Here is a 17,453-nt window from a genome sequence, read left to right on the forward strand (position 1 = left end):
CACAGATCCTGAATCACCTCTCTGTATTATTTTTAATGTGTTTATTTAAACAAAGTTGTTATGTTTAACTTGCTTCTTGGGGACGTAAGTGGTCCAGGGCTAGAGTCTGGGAAGCCTTGGGGTTGGATGTGAAGTTCTGTGCACATCTCTGCACATCTCTTTGGAGAGCGGCCCAGAGCAGCCATGAGACAGGCCAAGGGGCCGGGACCCAAAGAAGTCACAGAGGCTGTTTCGTATTCTTTTGATGTTGTGTTGACTCTTTCGAGACTTTTGGAGCAGGGAGGAATGGAACAGATGAGAGGATGTTTGTCACAAGACTTGTCTGCGCCTCATTGACTTGTGAGGAGCTTCGATGGGGCATAAACCGGCTTTTGTTTAGCTTTGGAAACATCTTGATTTTGACACCTCATCAGGGCCTCTCAGAGGCTGAGGAAGGCAAAAACTATTTTAAAATATTTCGTTTTTCCTTTAAAGCTAGAAGGGATGTGAAGGTTGTGGTAGATTTTAAGTTTTTGCGTTTAATAAAGTCATGCTTTTCCCATAAAGGTCAGCGATTACTCATCTAAATTACAGATAATGTCAGAAGTCTGAGTTGGAGGAATTTAACTGTCAAGGGTACCAAGTCGCTGAAGTGCTTCAACCCCGGTGCTGGATTCCTGCAGCGCTGGCACAGCATCCACCATCTCTCCAGTTTCTGGAGCAGCGAGGCCACCTCTGCTTCAGACAAGCGGGGTGCTGTGGGTGGGGACATCCTGGGGCCAGAGGCTGGGGGGTGTTGAGACCAAGGAAACCTCTCACTCCCCAAGTGGAATTCTCCACCATCCGGCCTCAGAGCTGGGGTTGAGGTTAATCCCGAGCCCCGAGCCCTCTTTCAAGGGGCGCACCCAAGTGCATCCCCCAAACAGAAGACATGGCTTTGAATGTCCACCTGTTTGGGCCATAATGGGAGGAGTTGGGCAATGGATTTGGTTTCTGTCTCTGCCCCCCCCCGGGGGGGGCGCTGTGTGACTTTGGGTTAACCTTGAACTACCGAGTGCTCACGTTTGGGGTCGGATGGATCACAGCCCCCTCCCCAGGCCGCCGTAGGAGAACGTGGGCTTCCTTCTGCTGACACTGAGGATGGGGTTCCACCTGGCACTTGGGACTCAGGGGCATGGAAGTGCCAGCCCTGACCTCAGGGTCGTGGCGGGATGTGGGAAACACACCAGCCATCAGGGTTTTGAGGGAGATCAGTGCAGAGGTGGGGAACCTAGAGCAGGGCTGCTGATCGTACCTCCCGTGGCTCCGAGTAGGGGTCCTGGGGAAATGCTGCCAGCGTAGTGAGGACAAGGGGAACCAGCGCCCGGCGAGCAGTTCCTGCGGCCGTTCATCTCTGCCGCAGCCTGTGATTTAGGTAAGGTTTTCCTCATGTTTCGGGAAAGCTCAGGTCACACCAGAGGCCAAGCTGACCACAGAGCAGCTCTGCGTCTCCCTGCCCGACCCCTGAGTCCCCTGGACTGTCAGAGCAGCGGTGGGGGGGGGGGTTGGAGTGGGAAGAGCTCATGCCAGGGCAGGTGTAAATTATGTGAGCTGAGCAGAAGGAGACTCTGCCTGTGAATCAGGCCAGAAGCGGGGTGTAGGCAGTGGCGGGCGCCCCTAAAGGCTCTTTACAGGGAGAGGGGGAGAAGTGTCGCCGTCAACAGGGATAAGGCTTAATGAGATGTGCAGTTTGGAGTTCCTGTCGTGGCTCAGCGGTTTAAGAACCCAACTAGCATCCATGAGGAATCTGCTTAGTATCCATGAGGATGCAGGTTTGATCCCTGGCCTCTCTCAGTGGGTTAAGGATCCGGCGTTTCTATGAGCTGTGGTGACATGGCTCAGATCTTGTGTTGCTGTGGCTGTGGTATAGGCCAGTGGCTATAGCTCCGATTGGACCCCTAGCCTGGGAACCTCCATATGCCATGGGTGTGGCCCTAAAAAGAAAAAAGAAAAAAAGATTTGTACACTCTAACTCATCTGAACGGGGTCTAGAAAGCCTATTTTTGACCCTGCTCCACAGCTTGCAGAGGGGCCCCAGGCTGCCTCCACAGGAGCACCTGCTGCCCCTGCTTACAGTGGTCTCACCTTCCTGCTGGTCCTGCTGCTGTCCCAGGTCACGGTCGAGGGAGGGAGTGCTGAACTCTTGGGGAACTTCACGCAGACACGCACGCCACTGTCAAGAGGCATTTGGGAGCAGGGTGGAAGGGCTAGAACAGAGGAGGGATTTACATCTCAGGAACCAAAGACAGCTCACGCTTCCGTGTTGGACATCCTTTGCCTTCGGGCTCCTGGCTGCCTCCTGTCCCCAGCTCGTCTTCCCTCTCCCTCCCTCCCCCTCTCTTTGCAACTTTTGCTTTCTTCTGAATTCCTCTTTAGCACAGAGCATCTCAGCACTGTCTCCCACTGGCCTGGCTTCCAGGGTCCCCACAAACAGCTGGGAAGATAGAAGCCCAGAGGGCGCTGATTGCATCATGGTCCGTCTCAGGGGCCTGCAGACTAGAGCCCATGGATGCCATCCAGCCCCCTGCCTGTTTTGGTAAATAAAGGTTTTTTGTAACATAGCCACATCTATTCATTTATGTATTGTAAATTGTGGCTGCTTTCGCTATTCCGCTGACGAATTGAAGAGTTATGGTACGATGGAGACAGTATGGCCTGCACACCTAAAGTGTTTATCTTTGCAATTTGACATTTTCATTAAGTGGCTGGAACCGGTGAGGGGGCTGGTGAAGGGTCACTGTTGTGTTCCTTCCAGTAACTTAATGTCTCATTCATTAACAAGATGTGGTTCAGATCGGCTGTGGCTGTGGCCAGGAGCTGCAGCTCCAATTTGACCCCTAGCCTGGGTACGTCCATAGGCCGTGGGTGCAGCCCTAAAAGAAAAAAAAAAAAGAAAGCTCAAAATCAAGTAGAAGAGGCACAGGAAGATGAGGTTATGGGGGTGACCCCTGTCAGCTCCCGTAGTGGCTGGGTTTGGCTAATAGGAGGCCCTGCAAAAGGGAGAGAGAAGCAGGCCCTCGTTTTCTGCCTCAAGAAGCACATCTGTAGCCCTCTGCGCCCAGCATTGTCAAGCTTTTCAGCTTTTCACAAAAAGCTAGCATGTACATTTTGTGTGAAATCTTCCCATTTGTGAATATTAATTATTCAGATATTATGCAGACTTTTTCAGCTTTACAGGCTGACACTCTGTAACTTTTGGACAGGAGGCCAGTGATACTCTCCCCAGTTCAAAATCTCTGTGATTCTAATACAACCCCTGTGGAAAGTGAGATGGCATACACACGTATGTCAGGAAACGTCAGTTCCACCCCCAGTGTACCCTGGAAAACCTCATTCCCATGTACAGGAGCCATGTGCTCAAGGATGCGCATCGCCACATTGTGTGCACACATGGATCACAGAGAAATGCAGGAAATTATCCAAGTGTTTATTGGTAGGAGGATGAAGAAATACCGTGTGACATATTTGCAGTGAAAATGAACCACAGCTACATTTATTAACACAGACAGATCTCAAACTATCATTTTAGAATGAAAAATGCATAGTATTTTATTTATGTATGTAAAATTTATTCACATGAAGTTTTAAGCATGAAAAGCATTTACGTATCTTTTACGTACAGGACCATGTGTTCTATAAAGCGGAAAGGCAACTGTGGGATTGATTGTTGTGATTCAGGAGGTGCTGCTGGCATCTAGTGGCTGGAGGTCAGGGTTGCAGCTCAACATCCCAGGGTGCACAGGACAGCCTCCCAGCCTGTAGTGCTGAGGTTGACGCCCTTGAGGGGCTGGGGCTGGGGGGAGAGAATAGAAACCCCTGGAAAAAGCTGTCATCTCATCAGATGTGCTGATGGGCTGTCATGGATTGGAAGCATCTTCTAAAGCCCAGCTTCTCTGTAGTTCCATCTGCAGAGAGACCTAGCCCAACTTCCCTATAATTATCAGGGCTGCCATCGTGGGAGGCAGACCTCTGGCTCAGCTTGACTGGCTGCCACCGGGTCAGAGCTGGTGGGGCGGGGGGTCGGGGGAGCAGGCTGGTTCCCGTACAAAACCTTATTAGGACAAATTCCAGCATTGGCTTTCTCACGCCCCCGAGGCATGATTTCATGTTTGGCTAGGCAATAACGCGTTAGATACCCATCTCGGCCATGGACTGGGGTGGATACTATCTTCGCCATGCGACAGACAAGGAACTTGATGCTCAGAGAGGTGAGGCTCCTGCTGCAGTAAGAAACTTGAACTCAGGCCCAAGACTCTGGACTTCAGAGCCGTCCCTGCAGACACTTCCTCTCAGGCCCAGCGTCTCCAGGGTCGGGACACTGGGACAGGATGCTCTGAGCCATGAGATAGAGGAAGTGAGAGCAGATTAAAGATTTTCTTCATGTGAGCTGATGTGTAACCGCTCAGTCCTGTGCTGAGCTCACTTACAGGGCAGTTACTCCGGCCTCCCAGAAACACACATGAAAAGCCATGAATGTGGCTTTTCTCCATTTTCTAGAAGGAAGTAAGATGGAACCTTCCCCCATGACCCAAATAAATACAAAGGCGCAGAGGCCAGATTTGAACGCAGGCCTCCGGTTCTGTACCCAGGGGCTGACCTACCGCCCAACGTAGCCCACACCTCTAAACTGTCCCTCTGGTCCCTCTCTGGCCAGTTAGGACCTCGAAATCCTTGCCAACTCCTTGGGAAACGGAAGTGCCCAGGAAAGAGACTTGAAGTCTTCCGTTTTGAGTTCTGTGCCTTAGCTTTCGTGCCTCTGCTGAAAGCATTTTAGAAAGGTTTCAGGGGAACTGGCTCTGTGTGTGTGTGTGTGTGTGTGTGTGTGTGTGTGTGTTTAAAGAACAGAGCTGAAATACTCTTTGCTCAGAGGGGTGTGGAAATTTTTCCACGTTTCCTTGGTTACACGCTCGTCTGGTGTGCTAGCCATGGCTCCACCAAGTTATGTTCGGTGTATTTTATGCATTTATAAATCTTTAACCTGAAACCCCTTCACGCCAAAGTCCATAGAATTGGACACTGATCTTGGTTCATGGCAAGTCCATTAACAGCCAATTCCTTTCCACAACCACCAAATCCATCTTCGCTCGATGCCAGAAATAGAAGCGCCTGGCTTTCGGTGGGCAGCCGGCAGGGACCCTCCCAGAGACACGCCAGGTCCAGCCTCCTCGGGGGTTGCCCTCACGTCACGTCTCGGACACAAGCCGCAGTGATGTCACCCGCGGCCACGGTGCAGAGCTCCCCTCCGTGGTGTCTGTGGTCAGCCCAGGGCGCAGAAGTGTCTCCCTTCCTGGGCTTCGGCGTCCCAGTGAAGTCAGATTTCCTGGGCTGTGGATTCAGTTACCAGTAATTGCCTTGTGAACTGGCAGATGCAAAAATAAACATTTCTGGAGCCTGAAGCACACGGAGCTCTGGGGGTGGCCCGCCAGGCGGGCTGGGGGGAGAGCTGCGGGGAAGCCATCTGGCGATGGTGGCGCGGTGTCCGTCAGGCCCCGCACTCTGGGTCCAGAACACACGCCAGGAAGAAACCCAGCCCGGGTGCGAGCAGGCGGGCTGGCTTTCCCTGACTTGGAGCTGTGGGGAGGGAAAGACGAGGCCTGGGTCCATGGCGGAGTGTGGGCTTCCGCCGTCACACGGAAGGTGGAGTGGCAGTGGGGGGACCGTGCCAGGACCAGCAGTGAGTCACTTTTTCCACCACTTCCTGTCCCCCCTCCAAGTCTGCTGTCTCACGCTGTGGTTGCTCTGGGGAGGGAGAGCAGAGTCCGCCCTGGGGAAAAAAGGCAGATGCTGAGCCAGGGTTACAGGGATTGGCATCTTTCCCACTGGCCAGGTGTGAGGAAAGGAGGACCCCCGCCCCAAACACTCTCACACAAAAACCACCATTGCATAAGAATGGGCCTCCCTTCGCACAGAGGATAAAATCCTAATTCCCAAAATGTGGGCCCCGCCTCGCACTCCCCTGCCTGCCATCTGGGGCCTCAGCCCTAATATCTGTCCCCTGCTGTTCCTCACATTCCCTGGGCCCATCCCACCATCCGACTGCAGGGCGTTTGCACTGGCTGTGCCCTCTGCCTAGGATGTGGGTCTCAGGTCTCCGCCCACTTGTCACCGCCTCAAGGAAACGCTCCGTGATCGCTCTCTCTAAAATAGCACCCCCTGAATTTGATTCTGCTCTTCTCACCCTGTTTTTCTCCCCAGAGCTTTTGTCATTACGTGGCATGATGCCACCTAGCAGATGACTTACTGATGGTCTGTCTCCCCTAATAAAACGCCAGCTCCGTGAATGCGGGGACTTCTGCCTGTCTTGTTCGCTGGTGGGTCCTCGTGCCTGGAACAGAGCCTGGCGTGGTAGATGCTCCGTAAAGCGCAGTGGATGTGGGGTGAGTGTTGAATGTGTAATACGCAACCAGAGAAGAAGGCACGGAGCTGGGAGCTGCCCTGTGGTGTCCTGGACAGAAAAGGGCGCAGGGGGCAGATACAGCTGTGCTCACCTTGATTTGGGGAAACCAGGGTTGGGGGGCGGGGGATGCCAGGAAGAACCTTGCCTCCCAGGAGCGGTGATATGTTATGAAACTCATCTGTGGCAAGAGGAACACATGAAGAGGGAGGGCTTTGGTGTCTGACTGCTTTGCTTAAATCCCAGCCTTACCCCTTCTCCGCTGTGTGACCCTGAGCAAGTCAGACAGCCTCTCTGAATCTTTTTCTGCATCTAAAAACTAAAGCTTATAGTACCACCTGACAAGAGATTGAGGGCGGATCTAATGAGATCATACAGCTAGTGCGTTTAGTCCCATGCCTGGCACATGGGATGGCTGCAGTAATGTTAGCTTTAAAAAGATTTGGTTGTATGAGGGACTATCTCAATCTATTCTGGTTGGTATTACAAAATATCATAGACTGAGTGGCTTACAAACAACAGAAATTCACTCCTCCCCGTTCTGGAGGCTGGGAAGGCCAAGATCAAGGCTCTGGCAGATGTGCTCACTAGCGAGGGCCTGCGTCCTGCTTCCTAGCCAGTGGTGTTCTCACTGTGGCGGAAGGGGAAAGGGAGCTCTCTAGGGCCTCTTTTATAAGGGCATGAATCCCATCCCGAGGGCTCCAGCCTCATGATCTAATCACCTCCCACAGGCCCCACCTCCTAATACCTTCACGTCACGTGGGGGCTAGGATGTCCGCATATGCATTAGGAGGGGGCAGAACATTCAATCTGTAACACCACCCAACATATGGGCCGAGGAGGAAGATTAAGCCACTTGTTACTCTCTTTAGACTTTCACAGTCAGGCAATCCCAAATGTTCAACTGCTTAAGTCATGCTTCTTCTTTTTATGGGAAATCTTTTTACTTGCATGCCACTCTACTGAAAAATGCAGACCTCTTAAAAGGTAGATACAGTTATCAAACCTAACAGCTTTTCATGTATTTGGTGCACCTAAGGTCTGGAGACGGGTGTACTAATTATTGCTGCATAACAAATGACCACAAACTTAGTGGCTTTAACAACACCCAGATGAAACACATGCTGTTTGTGTGGGTCAGGAATCTGGGCACAGCTTGGCTGGGTCCGCTGCTTCAGCATCTTGCGGGGTTACAATCAAGACGTCAGCCAGGGCTGGGGTCTCATCTGAAGACTCAGCTGGGGACAGATTCATTCCAAGCTCACACACGTGGTTGTTGGCAGGAGTCAGAGCCTCAGTCCCTCCCTGGCTGCTGGGTGGGGCCCTCTCAGTTCCTTGCCACATTGGCCTCCCCAACATGAGCTGGCTGTTGACCGCATCAGCCTCCCCAACGTTGCTTCATCACAGCCAGCCAGCAGGAGGGTCTGCCAGCACGACTGAAGTCAGAACCTTCTGTAACCTAATCACAGTTGTGACCTCCCCCGCCACCCCCGACCTTGAGATATTCTGTTGCTTAGACACAAGTTACTCAAGGGGAAGGGGTTACTCAAGACACAAAAATGGAAATCATTGGGCTCATCCTAGAATCTGCAGGCAACAGAGAAGAGCTTGGGAGGTGTGAGCAAAGGTTCAGCTAAGTGGCCTCAATGTTATCACCTCTTTTGATTTGTAATAAGGTCCCTGAACCTGCCTACACGTTTCCGTAGGTCACCGCACAAGAAACCTTTGCTTTTTGGCAAAAGAACTGTCTCTCTTAGTTCATGTAAACAGGAGGCAGTAGATACCCATTGCTTGAGGGCGGTTGTGAAGGAACTTCTGTGACATAACAAAGGCAGGCTTCTCACCCTAAAGACCTGGTTGGTGGCGGGGTGGCGGGGAGTGCGGGGTCCTGGATTACCTTGCACATGGAGCCAGGGTCTCCAGGGAAGGGAGGGACTTAGATACCCAACCGTGGCCCCTCAAGAAATGAAATCAGGCAGGCACGTCCATCCGAGTGGGCTCTGAAACTCCCTCCTAACACCCACTGGCTGATAAGAAACCCACCTGCCAAAGTTCGAGAGCCCAGGTGAGCTTTGGGGAGGGCTGCTTCTGACAAGGCAAGTGGAGAAGCTGGAATCCCGTCAGGACCCAGCAATCCTAGTATGATTGATTGTCTCTGGGATCCGTGGCTGACCACCAACTAGGAGAAGAGGGATGGACATGTGCGGCCCATGGCCAACAGTGACCCCTAGTGGCAAGAAGAATTGATGCATGTAGCACATGGTTCAGACTTGCCCAGTTCTGTTGTTTAGAAGCAGGTCTGGTCCCGTCTTTGGACCAAGTAAATCCCAGGGATCTTGGACAATGGGAGTGGTGAGGAAGTAGGAGGCTCAGCAGTGTTAGATTTTCTGCTGATGAGGCTTCATATATATACTGAAAACATGAAAGCAGTAGGGAAATATTTGGGTACCTCATTGGTCATCAAGATTATAGAATATGCCAGAGGTCAAAAAACTTTTATTTAAAAATCACGTATGGGAATTCCCTGGTGGCCTAGTGGTTAAGGATTCGGCATTGTCACTGCTATGATTCAGGTTTGATCCCAGGCCTGGGATCTTCCACATGCTGTAGGCATGACCAAATGTATATATATATATATATGTGTAAAAAATATTTTAGCTCTGTCCCAGCCAATGAACACTGCTCTTGTAACCTGGCATCAGCCATAGACACTAAGTGAAAGAATGAGCATGGTTGTGTTTGAGTAAAACTTTATATAAAATCAGCCAGCCAGCCCTGGTCCATAGTTCACTGACCCCTGGAATAAACAGTTGAGGCTAGTCTTTCCACCTTTATAAAATGAATAAATAAATAAACATTAAAAAATTAATTAAATGAACGAATAAATGAAAGTTATCATAAACTGTTCTTTCCGCTTTGGGGTAAATGAAGCCCCATCCATGGATTTGCTAAGTATCCTTTTCTGCTTTAAATGAAATAGGGGTTCCTCGACACATTTTCAAATTGCTATGTCTTTCCTTATATACATGAGTTATTTATTAATTATTATTTTCTCTTTTAGGCTGATGGAAGCTCGGTTGTGGACGAGAGGAACGATGAGCTTTCAACTTTCGTGAGTTATCCTCAATTCAGTCATTTTCATACATATACACACACGTACGCGCTTAGGAATGTACTATTTGCGGTTGTGAAAATGCAGTTGCTCATCTTCTGCCTTGAGAGTCTGGAAAAGTTTATGAATCTCAAATAGTACCCGCTGGCATTGTCCGGTACCACACATCACTTCCCTTTCGTCTCGCCGCATGCTTACAATACAGGCTCAAGTTGGCATCAGAATTTTCCACTAGACAGTCTGCGAGTTCCAGCAGCGACTCGGAGGTGTTCCTCCCTCAAAGCCACAGCCGAGTTCAGGGCCCCGGGGGAGAAACCACCTAGTGAATTGGGAAAGGAGTCTGGGTCACAGGCAGAGGAATTTCCTTCCACTTTCCCCCTTTGCTCCTCTCCAGACAGACCTGCCTTTCCTCTTGGGTGTTATTTCTTAAAGACTTCAAGCAAAGCATTTAACCACAGGTAGATGTTCCTTACGTGGCCATAGATTCTGGATATGGGTATTTGGAAACTGTGGAGGTATTCTTTGTTAAAGTATATGAAATGAGAATTAGCTTCTAAATATTGTATAAGGGTTTGATCAGAGAAAGTAAATTACCTGGAGCCATTTCCCTGGGGAATCGGACCTTATGCAAATGTGGGAGCTGGCTCTCTGGCGCCTGTGAGCCTCTTTCTTTGAACATGATGCTGGGTGTCCAAGAAGGGAAGGATGGATGAGAACTGGGAGCAGGTGAGGATGAGCCAGAGCCACAGACTAGAAGCCCCGCCCAAGTGACCTGCAGGAGAAGGTGGCCTCCTTCCTCCCAGAACCAAATAGGCACCTGCCAGGATTCGAGGAGCTGGAGGCTGAGGGCTCGTTGCTGCCCCTGGCCAGGCTGCGTGCCCCCCGCACCCACCCTCCAAGCATAAGAGCTGTAGATCTGCTTCTCCACGTCTACCTTCCAAATCTTGCCTCAAATGCCTCCTGTGGCCCACGCTAACCAGAAACTATGCAGGGAAAGGAATTCTGCAAATTCCAACTTCGCTGAGTTGACACAATCCAAACCCGCCACAATGAGTACATCAAAAAGTAAATGGCGCTAAGCGAATTGATTTGGCCTTTTAGCAGAAATGTCACTCCCCAGCTGTCAGCTTAAATGTAGACATTGAAAATGTACATATGAAAAAGTTCTGCTATTGTAGGAAAGGCTTAGGGGTCAGAAAACGTAGATTCTGACTTTTAGAATTATTAGCTGTGTGACCTAGAACAAGTTACTTAACCTCTCTGAAAGTGCATTGCCTCACTTGTAAAAGGGGGGATTAAAAATACCTACTGTATATAGGTAATATGTACAAGATTTAGGACAATGATGGCATACAGTAAATGCTGAATTCATCCAGGCACATAACGTGCGTCAGATTGTGTGGTGCTGTTTTTAGAAGGTCATCACCCCACCTGAGGCTCTCACTGAACTGAATCCGTGACGTCAAGGGTGATGATTAAGTGACCAACATAAATGAACCAATGAACTATACCCCTGGGTACTAGGAAGAATGGGTGGGTTGCCCCATTTCAAAATAAGCTAAACTTTAGTAGTTTATCAATTAAGTGGCTGAGCCGGGACAAGATGCTTGACCTTCTTTTGATAGCTCACCCAGAGCCCTTTACCACCCAGCCTCGAGTCTCTCCTGCGTAGTGGAACATGTTGGGGGTACCACGAGGAAGCGGCTTTGTATTCAGAAGTGGTTGCTATTTACTTTCTCATCATTGCAAAGTTGTAGCAAATGGTTGGAGTTCTTCACAGGCTGCCCTGGAGAAAGACTTCTTAGAGACATGGAGACACGGAGCTCTACTTCCCTTCAGAGAAGTCTGGATGTTCTGCTTTGGCCAAGTTCCCTCTGGTCGTGTTCCTTCCTTCCGTCAGTCAGCCAGTCATCCAACAAAGTAGGTTAATAATCTACTATGAGCCAAGCACTGTTCTAGAATCTGCAAACACAGCAGTGAACAAAACAGACATGGTTGGTCCTGCTGTCACGGTATTTACATGCTTCTAAGGCTGTGGTGACCAGGCTCCAAGATGGCCCCAGTGATCCTTGCCTCCTGGTGTTCAGACCCATCTGTGGTCCCCTCCCACACTGGATAGGGATGAGTTACGTCTGCCTCTCTTTGTCACACACACACACACACACACACACACGTGTTGGAAATGCCTTCTGGGTGAGGTTGTGGAGACATCATGCCTTCTCTCATGCTCTCTCCCAAATCCCTCACCCTGAGAAGCCCCAGCTGCCGTGTTGTGAGGACACAGAAGCAGCCTGACGTGGCGGGCTCCCGCAGAGTGAGATCCCACGCCGTGGGAGGGAGCCATCTTGGAAACAGACCCTCCAGCCCCGGTCAAGCCTTCAAATGAGGCTGCAGCCCCAGAGGCACCTTGATTGCAGCCTTAGGAAAGAGCCTGAGCCAGAACTGCCCCCCTAAGCTGCCGCCACATTCCTGACCCACAAAAGCTGTAAGACAATCAGTGTTTGTTGTCTTAAGCCATTACGTTTGGGAGTAATTTGTTATGCACCAATAGATAATGAAGATGTGCGGAGAGACGGATAAAGCCTAGAAGAATCCCAGAGGAAGGTTAAGTCCTATGGAGAAAAAATAAAGCAGGAAGGGGACCAGGCAGGTGGTGAGAATCGCAGCTTTTAATAAGCCAGGCAGGCAAGGCCTCACTAAGGAGGTGACAGGTGATTAAGGTCTGAAAGGAGATGGAGGGTTTAACTGGGTGGAAGAGTGTTCCCGGCAGAGGGATCAGCAAGTGCAAAGGCTCTGGGGCAGGGGCTTGAGTGTGTCCGAGGGTCAGCAAAGAAGCTGATGAGGCTGGACCAGGTAAAGGGGGAGATGATAAAGATGAGGTCAGAGAGATGACAAGGGGCCTGGCCGTGAGGCACGGAAAGCTCCGTGATGAGCTGATGGTCATAATGGCTCGTGACTTGGGTGTGCCTCAGTGCCGGCCGTGGCTCTTCCATCATTGCTTCCTTCAGTCCTCATCAGGGGCACTAGCCCCATTTGCCGGAGGAGGAAACTGAGGACCACAGAAGTTAACTTACTTACTTAAGGCCACACAGTCAAGAGGTGACAGAGCCAGGAATTACACCTGTGTCTTAATCAAACTCGGGTCCTCCAGCCTGTGGGCTGGAATTTGGCCGGGGAGGCAGAAGCAGGGGCCCTGCCTGCCTCCCTGAGGCATCGTGACACCTCAGATGCTCTTTGTTTAAACTGGGATCTGCGGAATCCGTGTGGAGGGAGTTAAGTGCACATGTCTCAAGCCCGGGAGTGAGCACAGGCCATCAATGACCCGCTGGGGTGGAATTTGGGGCGCGCCCACAGTTCTGAGGATCAGCAAAGAAGCTTGGAGGCGCTCCAGCCCCAGGGACAGCAGGACCAGCCGAGGCCCCCTTGGCAGCGGGCACGGCGGCTCCGGTGCCGGCTCCCCACAGACATGCATGAGTCAGCGCCGGGCAGCCCCGCGCGGTCTGCCGGGGACACGCCGTTCTGCGGGGCCGCAGCTCCCATGGGGAGCCAGGGCTGAGCGGGCAGGGCCTCTGGAAAAATGCTGCGGTGGGTACACCCTGGCACTCCTCTGTGTTCCGTGCTGCCCCAAATTCGCCCGTGGCCTCCTGCCAGCCAAGTGGGATTCAGTACATTGGTTTTTTCAAAAAGCCAGTAGAGCACTTTTTGAGAAGTCCCAGGCCCAGATGTTAGGCTTTGCTGCTTTCTCTCCCCGGGTCAGAACAGCAGCATCGTGTGGACGGAGTGCCAGGTGCTGGGTGGAGATGCGTGTTGTTCTGTCACGTTTGGCCCTCGGCCCAGTCTTGGGGGTGGGGGTGGGCTGTCTCTATTATTCCCATTTTCCAAGTGATGAAACGGAGGTGCAGAGAGCTGAGAAAACCCGACCGAGGGTAGGAGGGAGTTCTCCCGCTGTGCAGTGTGACCCTTCTAGGGACCTTGGGTTAATCCAAGGTCACAGGGAGGGGCAGGGAGGGAGCTGAGGGCACCCCACCCCTCCCGCTTCCATGCGAGTGCTCTGTTCTTATAGGTGGGGCTTCTGGTTAATAGCATTCATCTAAATAAACAAGACTCCCCTTGATAATTTGTGCGAATAATTCAAAGTGTACAAAGCAGACTCTCAGTTGCCGCCTAATCAACATCCACTCTTTCTTTCTTCCAGAGTAAAGCCCCAGTTTTCATCAGTGTGGCATTGTGTCCAGTTAAAAGACCCCACTCCCAGCAGAGTCTGACTCCTGACCCCTAGAAGCCTGAGATTAAAAATGTCTTAAGCTACTAGGTTTGGGGGCAAGTCGTTATGCAGCAGGAGATGACCTATACAGACGGCGGGAATTAGCCAAGTGTCAGGAGGGAAGAGAAGGAGGGTGGGAGGCCCTTCTGGGCATGGGCCCCAGGTTGCAGGGGCCTAGAAGGAAGAGAGATTGGTATGAGCAGGACCCCAGGAGTCTGGCTGGGTTAGAGAGCAGGCTGCAGATGTCCATTCCACGAGGTCAGGAACTTGACCTGTTCACCCACCAACGTATCTCCAGTGCCGGGAATGTGAAGCCTGGCCATGCAGTAGGTGCTCAATAAATGTACAGGAAGGGTGGTCAAGGAAACTGAATGCAAAGGAAACCCCCCCCTCCTTTTTTTGGCTCGCCCGCAGCATTCGTCTAAATAAACAAGACTCCCCTTGATGGAAGTTCCTGGGCCAGAGATGGAATCTCAGCTGGAGTTGTGCTCTATGCCACAGCTGCAGCAATGCCAGAACCTTAACCCATTGCACCGGACCAGGGACTGAACCGGTGCCTCCACAGAGACAAGCTGGATCATTAACCCATGTGCCACAGCAGGAACTCCAAAGAAGAATCTTGAGAGGATTGCTCAGGGCACAAACCTGAGGCCGTCCTCCTCTCCGAGCCTGGACTGGTCCTCCAGCCCAAGGGCACCTCAGCTGGCATTTCAGCAGGATGATTGCCACCCAGGGAGGGTGGCCTGGGCAGAGGGGCTAAGGGACAAGAAGCGGGAGCAGAGGGGGTGCTGACACAGGCCTGCGGGCCAGGGGTGGCCTGGACCAGGCTGGCCACTGGGGAGGGGAGAACATGACGGGAGGGGGAGCATCAATTAGGAGGAGAGCCCACAGGACCTGCCCACGGATGGGCTGTGTGGGCCACAGGAAATGGGAGCCCCAAGGGACACCTACCTCTGTGGTACTGGGAGGATGCTGGGGCCGTTTTGGGGCGATGGAATACATCGGGGGCGTGATTTGGGGCAGGTCACTTAGCCTCTGCATCCTCAGTTTTAGTCATCAGTAAAGTCGGGTGAGCAGATCCTACCTGGTAGGGCTGTTGCAAAAATTAAATGCGATAATGGCTAAAGACAGCTGGAAAAAAAAAAAAAACAAGAAAAAGAGACCTTCATCATTTATATGTCATGTGTGCTTTATATGTTACACGTGTGACTTTTTTTTGAAGGGTAGTTGATTTACACGGTAATTTAGTTTCAGGTGTACAACATAGTGGTTCGATATTTTTATAGATGGTATTCCATTTAACGTTGTTATAAAACATTGACTCGATTCCCTGCGCTGTACAGGGCATGCTCGTGTCTTATTTATTTTGTATTAAATTCAAACCCTGGAGAAGGAGCAAGTTGGGGTGCTGCCAGGCACCAAGAGAGGTGTTCGCTTTTGGAATCTTTCCTCCCCCCCAACTTTATCACTGGGAAGAGACAAGCCACTCGAAGGAAACAAGAACCCTCTTGCTGAAAACTCACTTTTGCCAGCTGTGGCAAAAGCAAATTACATTATGTTTTTTTCTGCCTTCTGCAAATGGCACCCTCCTGAGACATGGCCTCTGCTCAAACCAGCAGAACCTCTGAAATAGGATGCTTCTTGGAACCACCACGTCCAGGCCCGCTCACATCTTGACATCATTCAGGGTCTAACTGTTCTGTCTCGCCACTACTGATGTATAGATTTCAGGGTTTCGAGGACTAACAGGGAACTGCAACATATTTGTGGGCTCAAGTCATTTCTTAGTTTTCAGACCCAATCGTGCTTGCTCACATAACGGCTGGCTCAGGAGCCTGACGTAGGTACCAGCTCTCCTGAGTGTCAGAGCTGCGTTATGTCAGTTTCTCCGATGCTCTTAAGGCCCCGACTCCCAGGCGAGTGTGCTCATCATCATGTGGCCGCTCTGAGACTCTAGATCAGGAATTTGGCTCCCCAGGAACATGTGGCCATCAGAGACATTTTTGGTTGTCACAACCTTGGGGGATGGAGAGGAGAGGGGTGCCACTGTCCTCTAGAGGGTGGGGACCAGGGATGCTGCTCAACACCTGCAGGTGCACAGAACCAGCACCCAATGACTGATCCAGCGCCCAATGTCAATAGGAATGAAGTTGAAAAACTGCTCCAGACTTACTTGTTTGTTGAACAAATCTTCAGTGTCTGCTGTGTATGCCAGGTTCAGCCGTTCAGCTAACACTGTGAATGAGACCAGCGAGTTTCCTCCCCTTCGTGAAACCAACATTCTGGTAGAGAAGACGGAGAAGAAACCAGCATACAGTGTATGTTCTAAGCCCGCTTCAGGTGATGAAAATTGCTGTGGGAACAGGATCCGTGTGTGTTTTGGTTCGCAGCTGTTTCCCTTGTACCTGGCTTGATGCTTGGCAGGGGCAGGGCCCGGGGATTTTTTTTCACTGTTTTCGTAGTGGCTAAGACTCTGTTAACTGTGTGCCCTTGGTCAAGGGCATCTCTGTGCCTCAGTTTCTTCATCTGTAAAATGGGGATTATCACAGGACCCACCTTGTAGAATTGTGGGAATCAAATGAAAGGATATGTCTAGAGGGCCTGGAACATTCCTGGCCCCCAGTAAATGTTCAGCAATGTTGCCAACATTCATTCATTCGTTTCTCCCTTCGCCATGGCTCCACAGAAACCACCTCTGCTCGGACCCCTGGTTCTATCTCTGCCCTTCGCCTTTGGCAGCTGTCGTTGGTTATGTGCCCAGCTCAGCGTAACAGACCTTCCAGCTGGTATAAAGAATGGTGACAAAAAGACTTGGAGAAGAAATGGGTATGATTGAGTGTGGTCCACGCCGTCACTGGGGAGAGCCCAGATGCAGCTCCATGGCGACAGATGGACCTTCAGATCCATCATGATGGACGTGAGTGACGACCATCTTTCATGTCCTGGCATGTTGGCAGCTTCCACAGGTCCCCCGCTGGCTTCTGACCTCCAAGTGAGGTTTCTCTTCTTCCACTGCCAACTTCTTATCTGTGGCCAGTTCCCAAGGGGGAGCTATGGTCTGAGATCTCGGTTTTCTGCCTAGACGAGTTAAGAGCATTTCGGTCACAAGTAAGAGGAAATCAGTTGAAATGGACTTAAGCCGAAAAAGGAAATGCATCAGCTCCTGTAACAGAAAATCAGGAGATGGCAGCATTCAGGATGCAGTGTTTCCAGGCATCTCTCTCCTTTGATCTCGCTTCCGCTCCCTGGGCTATGTTCTCAGGCAAGTTCTTCCTAAACGCTGGCTCAGCCTTCCTACCCCATCCTCACCAGCAACTCTGGACTCACGTTAAACAAGTTCAGGAACCTCAGCTGAAAGAGAGCATCCCTTTCCCAATAGTTCCAGCAAAAATCCTGGGGTCAACTGTGACTGCCCCATCTTGGGTCATGTGCTCATTCCTGAACCAGTTGCCATAGCTGTAGGGATGTGCTGTTTTGATTGGTCAGACCTGGGTCAGGTGCCTGCCCTTCTGACCCTCTGGCCTGGAATAGGGGTGACCCCACCCATACAACCTAGATTGAGAACAGAGGAGAGGTGTCCCCACCCAAAGCAAAGGAGAGAGCTGTTACAGCCTAAACGACAGATCCTTCTATTCCATCTCATTGAGCATAAAACCCAAAGGCTC

The 17,453-nt window shown here is 51.1% G+C and overlaps 1 long non-coding RNA gene across 1 annotated transcript in view; it reads left to right on the forward strand.

The window, feature by feature from the left end:
• The window catches only part of LOC102168017, a 40,773-nt gene continuing 29,547 nt past the window's right edge, over positions 6,228 to 17,453 (forward strand). The window contains exons 1-2 of the long non-coding RNA XR_002340049.1: positions 6,228 to 6,395; positions 9,474 to 9,524. This is a non-coding gene — a long non-coding RNA (uncharacterized LOC102168017). The remainder of the gene's footprint in view (positions 6,396 to 9,473; positions 9,525 to 17,453) is intronic.

This window comes from Sus scrofa, chromosome 17, assembly GCF_000003025.6.
Source record: "Sus scrofa isolate TJ Tabasco breed Duroc chromosome 17, Sscrofa11.1, whole genome shotgun sequence".
Classification (NCBI taxonomy): Eukaryota; Metazoa; Chordata; class Mammalia; order Artiodactyla; family Suidae; genus Sus; species Sus scrofa.